Source organism: Nycticebus coucang, chromosome 14 (genome assembly GCF_027406575.1).
Source record: "Nycticebus coucang isolate mNycCou1 chromosome 14, mNycCou1.pri, whole genome shotgun sequence".
Taxonomy (NCBI): domain Eukaryota; kingdom Metazoa; phylum Chordata; class Mammalia; order Primates; family Lorisidae; genus Nycticebus; species Nycticebus coucang.
The window spans coordinates 95,445,622-95,458,302 of NC_069793.1; the positions used below are offsets into that span (position 1 = coordinate 95,445,622).

At 45.5% G+C, this 12,681-nt stretch overlaps 1 long non-coding RNA gene across 1 annotated transcript; it reads right to left on the reverse strand.

Moving 5' to 3' along the window:
* Positions 1–1,621: 1,621 nt before the first annotated feature.
* Positions 1,622–11,993, reverse strand: LOC128565973 (uncharacterized). Its single transcript, XR_008374362.1, has 3 exons — positions 11,343–11,993; positions 3,160–3,196; positions 1,622–2,377 (listed from the first exon to the last, which is right to left on the reverse strand). It is a non-coding gene; the product is annotated as an uncharacterized LOC128565973 (long non-coding RNA).
* Positions 11,994–12,681: the final 688 nt, after the last annotated feature.

Below are 12,681 nucleotides of genomic sequence, written 5' to 3' on the forward strand. Positions count from 1 at the left end.
ATGGGACAGCATTCATATAAGCGTATGGGCCAGTCGCACAGCCATATAGCCTGTACCCAGGCTTGGGACAGATTGGTCAAAATCGAGACATACCTACCCCAAGAAAATGTCTTTGGTGCCCTTGCTGCAGAATGTCCCCTCCCTCTGCCTGGGACTCCCTCAACCAGGCTCCTTAAGCACTGTGCCTCCCCAGAGAGAATGGAAACGGCTGGACGGCCAAAGGAGTGACCCCTTTGTTATTTCCCCCACAATCTCAAGAAGACTGGATGTGGCTTACGTAAGTTCCCCCAAGATGAGGAGCCGGGTCTGCATCAGTCATCTGTCCTGCACCTGCTTCCATCACGCCAGTCCCCACTGAGAAAGAGCCATCGTCCTGGGAGCAAAGCCGGCCTGTCTCTCCCTCATTCCAGCCCCTCCCTGGATCTGAGGTCTTCTTCCCAACTGGCCTCCAGATAACAGGCTATAAAACAGAGTGCACAGCCTGTAGCTCTGAGAATATTCTTCAACAGTGATTTTTTTTTTTTTTTTTGCAGAGTGTTTTTGGTTCAAGTCAGAAAATAGCTGACCCATCTCTGGGCACGGGCACCTGCCACACACCTGTGCATTTGACATGTGTTGGTCCCTGTGGTTGTTTGTTAGTTGCTTACAATGTTAACTTACACACTCTCAGGCCAGAACCAAGAATGCCTATTAAAAGGCTCAGAGTCTCAGCTGGGCGCAGTAGCGCACGCCTATAATTCTAACACTCTGGAAGGCCGAGGCGGGAGGATCTCTTGAGCTCAGGAGTTTGCAATCAGTCTGAATAAGAGCAAAACTCTCCTCTCTACTAAAAACAGAAAAATTAGCCCGGGGCTGTAATGGGCGCCTGTAGTCCCAGCTTCTTGGGAGGCAGGAGGATCACTCAAACCCAAGAAGGAGTGTGAGGTTGCTGTGAGTTATGACACCACAGCACTCCAGCCTGGGGCAACAGAGTGAGACCCTATCTCAAAAAAACAACTTACTGAAAAAATACATAGTTATGTAGTTCACCCTTGCTCTAGCTCTCCCAGCCCTTCTAATAGTTTCATGAGTATAAAGTTCTCTCTGTTAAATCCTTTCCAGCTAAAAAACTGACAATGGTTTCTGTTTTCCTGATTAAACCCTTCAAAGCAGAATAATCAACTCTCTTGACTACTGTTACTAAGTCAGTAGATGAAGACCGGGGATATACTATCAAACTTAATAATCGTGATGCTGGGGTGGCACCTGTGGCTCAGTGGGTAGGGCGCCAGACCCATACACCCAGGGTGGTGGGTTCGAACCAAACCCTGGCCAGCTAAAACAGCAGCGGCAACTGCAACAAAAAATAGCCAGGCATTGTGGCGGGCACCTGTAGTCCCAGCTACTTGGGAGACTGAGGCAAGAGAATCGCTTAAGCCCAAGAGTTGGAGGTTGCTGTGAGCTGTGACATCACAGTACTCTACTGAGGGTGACACAGTGAGACTGTCTCAAAAAAAAAAAAAATCATGATGCCATTCATTATCTTGTTGTGACCATTTTCACTGTAGTAGTGTGGGAGAAAATATCCTTGGAAAGAATTCAAGAGAAACAAGAGAAATAAACCTATTTTGATGAACTTTGTTGTAAAAGGAAAAATATAATTGGTAATTAGAAGATAATGCAGAGTTAAGAGAGCAAAAAAAAGAAAGTAAAAAATACATAGACTGATTTATCTGACATACACTTCCCAGTACTTATAATCACGTCTCAAACCCAAGAAACTGAAATGTCCAGATGACAGAAAGAATACAGTAAATCACAGTCTACAAAATTCCATTGAGTTCTATCTACCAGCTGCCCCTTTGCACATAAGGTCCTAAAATTGTAGGTGAATGAGGGACGTGAGTCATCTTGCTCTGGGACTTTGTATCTAAGAAAGAAGGGAACTGGTATTTATTGTGAAGCTTGTATGTGTTGGATATTTGCTAGGTACTTCATATACCATCTCATTTAATAGCATAGAGAAGAAGAAATACAGCCTGCTGAAAAGAACTTTTTTATAAGCCAAACAGCCTGGGTTTAAGCAAAGCTCTACCGCTTACTAACCCAGTGTCTCAGTTTTCTAATCTGTAAAAAGGATAGAATGAAAATAATAGAACTTCCTTTATGGAGTTGATTGATTGATAAGGACTAAATGAGTTATTACAGGTAAGGCACTTAGGACGGCCCTGGCTTTCCAGTGTCTAGAACCCACATTCGCCTTCACAACAACCTTGGGAGACTGTAAAGAAAAAGCTGCTAGGCATGGTCTTATAGTCCAGGCTTCTGAGGAGGCTGAGGCAGGAGGATCAATCACCTGAGGCCAGGAGCTGGAGGCTGCAGGGAGCTGTGATTGTGCCTGGAAAAGAAAGGAAAAGGAAAAAGCAAACTTGATACACAGAACCAGGGGTCTTCAAACTTTTTACACAGGGGCCAGTTCACTGTCCCTCAGACCATTGGAGGGCCGGACTATAGTTTAAACAAAAAACTATGAACAAATTCCTATTCACACTGCACATATCTTATTTTGAAGTAAAAAAACAAAATGGGAACAAATACAGTCACACTGCCTCATGTGGCCCACAGGCCGCAGTTTGAGGACCCCTGCATGTGAATGAATCTCAAAATCATACTAGGAAAAGAAAATCAAACACAATATACTACATGGTGTTACAGGGTGTATGATACTATGCATATTAACATTATAGATATGCAAATGAATCATATTGACATGAAACAGTTCAGTGTCTGCCTAGGGCTGAGGACAGAGGAAAGGATGGCCTGCCCAGAGAAGACATTTTGGGGTGATGGAAATGTCTATGTCTTACTATTGGGGATATTGGTTTCGTGGGTGTATGTTGTGACAATAAGTAATTCAAAATCTAAGCGGTTGGAGCCCTACATTATTTTGAGCCTTAAAGGAATGTGAATCCCTGGGCCTGTGTCACATGGCAGGCAGCTGGAACCTAGGGAGCAGGGACCTTTTGTCTCTCTGATTACAGATTAAGCCTTTTCTCTGACCTGCATTGTTGTTCTGCAGTATTTTTGTTTTCAAAAAATGTTGTAAGTGGCGAAGGGCTCCAGGGAAGCCCCTTTCCCTCTCCACTGTTGATTTTCATTAAAGATTAATCTCCCTCTTACCTTTCTCACACGAAAACTTCATGGCTATCACGTTACCCTAAAGTGGAATGTTACATTGAAAAGAAAATGAAAATCAGCTATAAAGAAAATAATTAACTTGTAAATCAGCCTTACATAGAAAATATGGCAAACTTGTTAAATCTCTTTTGTTTTCTGCCTGTGCTAATAAAAATTTAACTAGATCACTAACCCCATTTCTTTGGAGCTTTTCACTTGAATAAACTCTTTTTTCTTTTTATTTGAAAAATAAAAATAATATTATTCACTCTTCTCTATGCTATTAAAGGAGATTGTAGATGACGTACCTAGCAAATATCCAACACATACTAGCTTCACAATAAATACCAGTTCCCTTCTATTATTCACTCATTTATAAATAAATATATGTAAAAAAATATATATATATATTTCACTCTGTCACCCTGGGTAGAGTGCCATGGCCTCATAGCTCACAGTAACCTCAAATGCCTGGGTTCAAATGATCCTCTTGCCTCAGCCTCCCAAGTAGCTGTGACTATAGGCGCCTGCCACAACACTGGCTAGTTTTTTACTTTTAGTAGACACGAGGTCTCCTGATCTCAAGCAATTCAGCTGCCTCAGCCTCCCAGTGTGCTAGGATTACAAACGTGAGCTACTATACCCAACCCTGAATAAACTCTGTAAAACCAGATCTGCACTGTGGCTCATGCCTGTTATCCTAGCACGCTGGAAGGCCAAGGCGGGTGGGTTGCCTGAGCTCGCAGGTTTGAGACCAGCCTAAGCAAGAGCAAGACCCCCCCCATCTCTAAAAATAGCCAGGCATTGGGGGTCAGCACTTTTAGTCCCAGCTACCCCAGAGGCTGAGATAAGAGAATTGCTTGAGCCCAAGTTTTTGAGGTTGCTGTGAGTTATGATGCCATAGCACTCTACCGAGGGTGACAAAATAAGATTGTCTCAAAAAATAAATAAATAGATCCTGATTCTTTTGATTATTTCAGTTTGACGATGTAAATACTAAAACTCATCAAATTGTACACTTTAAATGGGTGCAGTCCACTGCTCGTAAGTGAAATGTTGGTCAAGTTGATTTTAAAACATGGGGGGAAGTGGCTGTGAAGGTGGGTGGAAAAGGGCTGCTTTGTGCCAAGAACTAAATGAGGAGAAGGATGTTCAAGGTATAAGAAACAAAAAACAATCTAGCCCAAAGATAACCAAATATTTTTCATCCATGGAGAACCAAGGGCAGAGAGCATCTGGCCCCTGATGCAGGCAATGAAGAGGTACAATAATATCTAAGGAGGATTTAAAATCAAGAATAGACCCACCTAAAAGTTGTTATTTTCACCATGTTCTGGCAATTGCAGACAATGTTAAAATACTCCCTGCTGGAGCGGACTGCTCCTCCACTCATGTCTTCAGCTGTGGGCTACAGGATCAGAAATTTCTAAATGGTGGGCAGTGCCTGTGGCTCAGTGAGTAGGGCGCCGGCCCCATATGCCGAGGGTGGCGGGTTCAAACCCAGCCCCGGCCAAACTGCAACAAAAAAAAAAAAAAGAAATTTCTAAATGGCATACAGGCCATGTTAATTTTTATTGAATACAATAGAGAATTGTGAATTTTGAACACACTCATAAGCTTTCATCATCATCCCGTTTTTCTTGGGCAGTATTTCTTCATAACTTTTTTGTTGACTTTTTTGAAATTAGACTTTTTTTTTTTTGAGACAAGAGTCTTGTGCTGTTGCCCCAGCCAGAGTGCAGTGGTGTCATCATAGCTCACTGCGACCTCAAACACCTGGGGCTCAAGTGATCCTCTTGCTTCAGGCTCCTGAGTAGCTGGGACTATAGGCCTGTGTTACTATGCCCAGCCTTGAAATTAAACTCAAATAACTCAATTCCTATCTTATACTTGGGATTCCCCGCCCACACATGTTACCTTAATGGTAACACTAGGTCCTATTATCCAACTAGCTCACGGTACCAGCTAATTTAGAGAAACTGTTTGTGTTTCTAATTTTTTTTTTTTTTTTTGAGACAGAGTCTCACTATGTCACCCTCGGTAGAGTGCCGTGGCATCACAGCTCACAGCAACCTCAAATTCTTGGGCTTAAGCGATTCTCTTGCCTCAGCCTCCCAAGTAGCTGGGACTATAGGCACCCGCCACAACCCTGGCTATTTTTTGTTGTAGTTGTCATTGTTGTTTAGCAGGCCTGGGGCTGGTTTCGAACCCACCAACTTCGGTGTATATGGCTGGCACCATAACCACTGTGCTAGGGGCGCTGTGTTTCTAATTTTTAATGTTTCTTCTCAGGTCAAGTATCTTGGCTCCAGACTGTGTATCTAACTTCTTTTTTTGCAGTTTTTGGCCGGGGCTGGGCCTCAACCCGCCACCTCCAGCATATGGGGCTGGCACCCCATGCCTTTGAGTCACAGGTGCTGCCCTTTAACTCCTCATTTTTACCAAAGAAAAAACTAAGACCCAGAGACAGTAAATCATTTCCATAATGGAATAACCAGAATTCAGATTAGACTTTACCTTCATCATACCGCCCCCACTGAGTGTATGTACTGAGTCCCTTCCACATAACCAGCAGGAAGAGACAGCCCATAAAAGATTTGGAAGAAATCATCTCGGCCTTCAGCAATATGTAGTCTTTGAGACTTAGACTAAAAAGCATGAATAACTCTAGAGGAACTTGTCCAACAGTGCCTGACATGGGTCGGGGTTTACCAGGTATGTCTTATCCAACCCTCACAGCAGTCCTAGTCAGTGGTAATATCATAATCACACTTTAGATTTAAGGAATAGCTGCTCAAGAAATTGATTCTTATTTTTTTTAAAGTCACTTGTAAGTTTTTTTATTAACACCTGTGAATCTAATGTGTCTTTTCTCCCTAGCCTCTTTGAATTTTTCTTTTTGTTTTTTGTTTTTGTTTTTGTTTATTTTTTGTAGAGACTCTACCAGACCCTCGGTAGAGTGCCGTGGCCTCACACAGCTCACAGCAACCTCCAACTCCTGGGCTTAAACGATTCTCTTGCCTCAGCCTCCCGAGTAGCTGGGACTACAGGCGCCCGCCACAACACCCGGCTATTTTTGGTTGCAGTTTGGCCGGGGCCGGGTTTGAACCCGCCACCCTTGGTATATGGGGCCAGCGCCCCACGGACTGAGCCACAGGCGCCGCCCGAATTTTTCTTTTTTTTGAGACAGAGTCTCAAGCTGTCGCCTTGGGTAGAGTGCCATGGCATCATAGCTCAAAGCAACCTCCAACTCCCAGGCCTAAGCGATTCTCTTGCCTCAGCCTCCCAAGCAGCTGGGACTACAGGCGCCTGCCACAATGCCCGGCTATTTTTTGGTGGTAGTTGTCATTGTTGTTTGGCAGGCCTGAGCTGCATTCAAACCCGCCAGCTCTGGTGTATGTGGCTGGCACTTTAACCACTTGAGCTACCGGCGCCGAGTCCCTGCTAAAGAAATATTACCAGCTTGCCCACGGCCACACAGCTAGCAAGTAGAAGAGCTGGGTTTTCCCTGGGTCTAACTCCAAAGCCAGAATTCTTTATATATTTTTTTCAAAAAGCTACAGTTCTATCTCTATATATTAGAGAAATGCAAATCAAAACAACCCTGAGATATCATCTAACCCCAATGAGAATGGCCCACATCACACAATCTCAAAACTGCAGATGCTGGCGTGGATGTGGAGAGAAGGGAACACTTTCACACTGCTGGTGGGACTGCAAACTAGTACAACCTTTCTGGAAGGAAGTATGGAGAAACCTCAAAGCACTCAAGCTAGACCTCCCATTTGATCCTGCAATCCCATTACTGGGCATCTACCCAGAAGGAAAGAAATCCTTTTATCATAAGGACACTTGTACTAGACTGTTTATTGCAGCTCAATTTACAATCGCCAAAATGTGGAAACAGCCTAAATGCCCACCAACCCAGGAATGGATTAACAAGCTGTGGTATATGTATACCATGGAATACTATTCAGCTACTAAAAAAAATGGAGACTTTACATCCTTCGTATTAACCTGGATGGACGTGGAAGACATTATTCTTAGTAAAGCATCACAAGAATGGAGAAGCATGAATCCTATGTACTCAATTTTGATATGAGGACAATTAATGACAATTATGGTTATGGGGGGGAAGGAGGGAGGTGGGTGGGGCCTTGGTGTGTGTCACACTTTATGGGGGCAAGACATGATTGCAAGAGGGACTTTACCTAACAATTGCAATCAGTGTAACCTGGCTTATTGTACCCTCAATGAATCCCCAACAATAAAAAAATAATAATAATAAAAAAAAAAAGCTACAGTTCTGCTTGTAATCCTAGCACTCTGGGAGGCAGAGGCGGGTGGACTGCTTGAGCTCACAAGTTTGAGACCAGCCTGAGCAAAAGCGAGACCCCATCTCCAAAAGCTGGGTATTGTGGCAGCCTCCTATAGTCCCAGCCGCTGGGGAGGCTGAGGCAAGAGCATCACTTGAACCCAAGAGTTGGAGGTTGCTGGGAGCTACACCACCACAGCATTCTACCAAGGGTGACAAAGTGAGACTCTGTCTCAAAAAAAATAAATAAATAAAATAAAGCCAGATGTGCAACCTCTTCATCGCGTGGACAGGATACAAAGAGAATATGCCTAATAGGGGGACTGAGGCTCATGCTGATTACAGACGCTAAGCACAGGCTGCGTGGTGTGGGTAGTTTGGGCCATCAGAGTTCAAGAAAAGAAGAGACTCCCCGTAACAGTTCCCTGTAGTAAGGTTGGCCTCCGTGTGGTCCCAGGGTGACACGTGGAATGCAAACCACCCAGACAGGGCAGTATATGGCACCATAAAAGCCCCGCTCCAAGAAGCCACCTTTAACAAAGGCTCGATAAACTTCCATCTTTATGTCCATATGTAACGTTCAACACAGTCCCCTCCCAGTTCAGTCACCTGCCTGTCACCCTAATACTCACATGGGATAAGTAACAAGAAGTATATTTTCAAGGCAGACCAAAGAAGTAAGTACTTACAGGCTCTCTGAATGTGATAATCGATTTTGCAGAATGCCAGGATATATATGCTCATAAATTCAAATGTGCTTATAAGAACAGAACAACAGGGCGGCGCCTGTGGCTCAAAGGAGTAGGACACCGGCCCCAATGCCAGAGGTGGCGGGTTCAAACCCAGCCCCGGCCAAAAACTGCAAAAAAAAAAAAAAAAAAAAAAAAAGAACAGAACAGCATATTTCAAATCCGGAATATGTTTGAGACTAATAAATGCACAGGGATGTGTTGCTGTCATAAAGCCAGGTCACTACAAACACACACCATTTACTTTTCTTGGAAGGGAAGAACGGCTCCTAAGGTGTTGAGAAAATAAACATTGGTGTGTATTGTTTTTTCAAGAGCAGTTGACTGGTGAGGAGAGTTACCAAATACTGAGGGCTATCGTGTATGCCAAAGATTGCAAAGAAGGAGCCAACATTTCAGACTAAGTATGAATCTTGAGTTACATTCTTTTAGCAAAACAAGCATCCCCAGGAGTCAGCAGGAAGACCCCTCAAAACTTAGTCCCTTTTCTAGCTTCTCCTCCCCATCCTTCCCCCTCTGTCTCCACTAATGCCATGCCTGAGATTTTGCAAGCACTTAAATACTATTTGTTGACTGAGGGCCGAGCACAGTGGCTTAATCCTGTAAGGAGGCTCAGGTGGAAGGATCGCTTGAAGACAGGAGTTCGAGGCCATCATGGGCATCATAGTGAGACTCCTGTCTCTTAAAAAAAGTGAAAAAATTAGCCGAAAAAAATTAGCCAGGTGTTGTAGCAGATGCCTGGTAGTCCTAGCTATTCAGGAGCCTGAGGCAAGAGAATTGCTTGAGCCTGGGAGTTCAAGGTTATCGTGAGCTATAATAACATGACTATACTTTAGCCTGGGTGACAGAGTAAGACCCTATCTCTAAAGAAATAAAAACTTAAAAACACATTTGTTGAATAAATAAATGAATTAATGAAATGGTAAATACAATCATGTCTTAAATGGACTCATGCTGTGTCCCTCCTCTCCTATATGAAATCCTATACTATGTTGGGCATGGTGACTCACACTTGTAATCCTAACACTCTGGGAGGTCGGTTGCTTGAGCTCAGGAGTTCAAGATCAGCCTGAGTAAGAACGAGACCCTATCTCCACTAAAAATAGAAAAACTAGCCAGGGCATTGTGGTGAATATCTGTAGTTCCAGCTACTTGGGAGGCTGAGGCAAGAGGGTCACTTGAGCCCAAGAGTTTGAGGTTGCTGTGAGCTATGATGCCATGGACCCTATGAAGGGCAACAGAGTAAGACTCTGTCTCAAAAAAAAAAAAAAAGATCCTACACTAAAGAAAAGATCTGATCAGACCTAAAAGCTATCACATGTGAGCTCGAGCAGCCTCCAATCTAGAGCAATGGTTTCCACTCTGCCTGGTACATTAGAACCACTCCGGGAGCTTTCTAAAAACACTGATGCCTCAGCTCCACTCCCAGAAAATTTGATTCACTTGAATTGGAGTGGGGCCCAGGCCGTTTGTTTTTTTCCTAATGTGCAGCCCAGGCTGACAATTTCTGGTTTAATCTAACTCTCTCAAAGGTCCAGAGAGTTAATGTCACTTCTCTGATGCACTCCCAGCATCACGGAGTCACTCCAACCCTTACAGGCTCTATTTCATGAGATTCTTTCTTCTAACTTCTTTATCTTTATTTTTTTCTTTCTTTTTTTTTTTTTTTTTACAGAGTCTCACTGTACCGCCCGAGGGTAGAGTGCCGTGGCGTCACACGGCTCACAGCAACCTCTAACTCTTGGGCTTACGCGATTCTCTCGCCTCAGCCTCCCGAGCAGCTGGGACTACAGGCGCCCGCCACAACGCCCGGCTATTTTTTTGTTGCAGTTTGGCCGGGGCTGGGCTTGAACCCATCACCCTCGGTATATGGGGCCGGCACCCTACTCACTGAGCCACAGGTGCCACCCTATTTTTTTCTTTTTTAAAAAATTTTTTTTTCGGGCGGCGCCTGTGGCTCAGTTGGTAGGGCGCCGGCCCCATATACCGAGGGTGGCGGGTTCAAACCCGGCCCCGGCCAAACTGCAACCAAAAAATACCCGGGCGTTGTGGTGGGCGCCTGTGGTCCCAGCTACTCGGGAGGCTGAGGCAAGAGAATCGCTTAAGCCCAGGAGCTGGAGGTTGCTGTGAGCTGTGTGAGGCCACGGCACTCTACCCAGGGCCATAAAGTGAGACTGTCTCTACAAAAAAAAAAAAAAAAAAGAATTTTTTTTTTCATTTTTTTTTTTAATTTCAGTTTGCTTGTTCATTGTTCGTTTGACGTACTCCTTTTTTGTTCATTTTCTTCTTCCTCCGGCGGTGCTGGCTGTTTTTGATGTTAGTAGAGACGGGGTCTTACTCTGGCTCACTGCTGCTCATACTGGTCTCGAACCTCTGAGCTCAGACAATCCACTCGCCTCGGCCTCCCACAGCTCTGGGACTACAGGTGTGAGCCACCATGCCCGGCCTATTTTTTTTTTTCTTTAGTTTTTTTATCTTTATGCCTGGTCTGTGAGGAGCTGATAAAGGGAAACTGGGGACCTCATACTCCCGTGTCCCTGCAGGCCCACTGCCTACCCTGTGTTAGCTTCTAACCTTCTGTACTCTGATACTTTGACATCTGCGGCCTTGCAGACACTGGAGGGCCTGTCTCCTCAGGTTTAGCCAACTCCTAGAGCTAGTAGAGGACCGGCCCGGGGGCCACCTTTCATATGCAAACCCACCCACCCAGCACCTCCTCTAGCAGGAGTCGTACCCCAGGGCCACAGTCACCAGCCCTGATCACCCCAGGGCCAAGTACCAGACATCCAGGGACGCCCTCTCTACCTGGAGCCCATAGGAATTTCTCCTAACACCCACCCTGAGCCTCTCCAGCCTGCCTTCCCATCCTTTCCTGCAGGAAACATAATTAAGATGGTTTTGCCCTACCCTGTCCCACCTCCCCCACCTTTGCCCACCTCCCTCCTCACCTCCCCCACCTCCGCCCCACTTGCCTTCTGACCCACCTCAGTGCCCCCTGCAGGACCCCGCCTGGTGCCAGTGAGTCCAGAGTGGAGGGAAAGATGAGTGTGACCACGGGTCTTCCTGGGTCTAGGTGCCCTGCCCCACCTACCCTCACCCCAGGCCTGCCCTGACGTCCTCACCACCAGGTGCAGACACCTTGAGGGAGCGTCTGGGTGGTCCTCTTCTTTCTAACTTCTACTTTTCAGACGTCAGTTTTTAACACTGATATATCCACTTGAAGAGTTATTAGGCACCTACGACGTGCCAGAGGCCGGGTGCCAGGTATACAGCAGTGAGCAAACAGCCAGTCTCCTCTCCCCTTGGCCACAGCAGGAAGAGCCTGTGTCTGAAGGCCTTTCTCAATCTGGATCATGCTGTTTCCACTACCTGGTGAGCTTCTTGGAACTAGAGGTCATGAGTTATTCATCTTTGGAACTGTGCCTAGCACATTGCCTAGTATAGAGACAGATTTAGTAAATGTTTGGTGAATAAACAAATGAATGCAAATGATTCCTAAAGCCTTTAACATGGAATAAAGAAAACAGAAAAAAACATCAAGAACACCACTTGTTGTAGTTAGGACACTCTGGATTTTACATCAGAAATCCAGCTTAAATTTGCAGAGGCAAAAGAGGGTATTTATTGGCTGATAACCTGCAAACCCGAGGGCTGCAAAATTCCAGAGTGCAAATGTTATTACTAGGCCTCTATCTCTTTGCTCAGTTCCCAGCTCAGGTGTCTCCTGGCTTCACTCTTAATCCAGGGCCTGCCCCACCTGACAGGCGAAACGGCCAACCAGCACCAGGTTCATATCCCTTGTTTTTAGTAATCCCAGCAGTGGTCACTCATCATTTCCAGGTAAGACTCTGATGGCCCTGACGGCCCATCCTGCAACACCTCGGCTGGCCAGCCTGGGTGACAAGCCCGCTCTGGAGCAGTCAGCAGGACTGTTGTCACCAAGAACACATGAATTGGCAAGAGCCACTGTTAGGAACCAGAAGAAGACAGAAACGCGGGCTGGACTGCCCTGGTGTTCTAAGGCTTTCTGTCTTTCTGCTCTCCCATCCTGACTGGGCATGAGGGCTTTTGTCCTCAGCCACATAACTTCATGGATGTGAGCTAAGCACCACAGATCTAAACAGAATGAACGCTTTCAAGGCAGGAAAAAATGGCGGGGGAGAGAGGACGGTATCCCAGCCTTATCTGTCCCTTTTGTCACAAAAGCACAAACTTGTCTAGAAAATACCCCCAAGAAAACGTCCCCTTAAATATCACTGGCTCGCACCAGATCACTGTTACCCACTGGCCCCAAGGGAGGTCAGAAAATTGAGGTGGTTTTAACAGAGCGGAATAGAATTTCACAACTATCTTACACAAACCTGACCTCCCCCACCCTCACCCCTCCTGGGCTCAGTTAACCCTCGTCTGAGTCCCCTAGCACCTTGAGCCTCCCTCATCAGCAACATATGCCCTGAACAG